Source organism: Myotis davidii, unplaced genomic scaffold (assembly GCF_000327345.1).
Source record: "Myotis davidii unplaced genomic scaffold, ASM32734v1 scaffold663, whole genome shotgun sequence".
NCBI classification, from domain to species: domain Eukaryota; kingdom Metazoa; phylum Chordata; class Mammalia; order Chiroptera; family Vespertilionidae; genus Myotis; species Myotis davidii.
Genome location: NW_006295816.1, coordinates 3,424,304 through 3,425,123, shown reverse-complemented (window position 1 = coordinate 3,425,123; position 820 = coordinate 3,424,304). Strand labels below are relative to the sequence as shown.

Sequence of the window (820 nt, the reverse complement as noted above, 5' to 3'; positions counted from 1 at the left end):
TCGTCCCACTGCAGACGGGACCTGAGACAGAGCGGAGAGCGTGCCGGGCCTCGCCGTGGGGCGGAGCTGGCACCCAGGCGGCAGCCCCAGGGCCTCGGTGCACTGTGTGTCGGTCCCTGAGCCCCGTGCGCACCCGCGTGCCCTGGGGCGCTGGCTCCAGCGGACTCTAGCTACCAACCCCCACCCTCCAGTTCAGTGAGGTCGGCTTAGGACAGAATCAGGGCCATGCAAAACTTCCGGAACCTGATCTCCAGCTCAACTTGGGCACCGGGGGTCTGAAGACCATGTCCCCCAGAACCTCCCACCAGGGCTCAGAGCCGGTGGAGGGTGTGGCCGGGCCTCACCTGACTTCTCCGGACTCTGCAGGGACGCAGACACACAGGCCAGGCCCCTATTGTACGCCCCCCCACTTTAAATCTCTGCCCCCAGGTGTGACTCACGGTGTCTTAGGGTTCGAACAGCCCTGACCTCGCTCCCTCCTCTCTGGGGGCTGCGCCGGTCTGGGCAGCTGGAGAGAACCTGTGAGGTGTCCACCTGGGGCCCAGCAACGCGAGTATAGGAACAGGGAGTGCTGCCCTGGTCTTCGCCAGGCACCGCGTTCCTGCCACGCACGTTTTGGGTCTGTGACACCAAGAGGTAGGACATCACTGGGTAACCCAGCGATGGCCCTTTAAGGCTCCTGTCCAGGAAAAACAGCCCGAGTTCGCCGGGTGAGGAAGGACCACAGGCCGGGGGACGCTGCCCGTTACACCAGCCGCCAGCCGGGCGTGCTGCTCAGTACAGGGGCTCCGAAGCTAAGCCCTCAGTCCCGCAGCTGCAC

At 65.4% G+C, this 820-nt stretch overlaps 1 protein-coding gene across 1 annotated transcript in view; it reads left to right on the top strand.

The window, feature by feature from the left end:
• ITPR1 (inositol 1,4,5-trisphosphate receptor type 1) overlaps positions 1-820 on the top strand; it is a 227,042-nt gene that overhangs the window by 202,564 nt on the left and 23,658 nt on the right.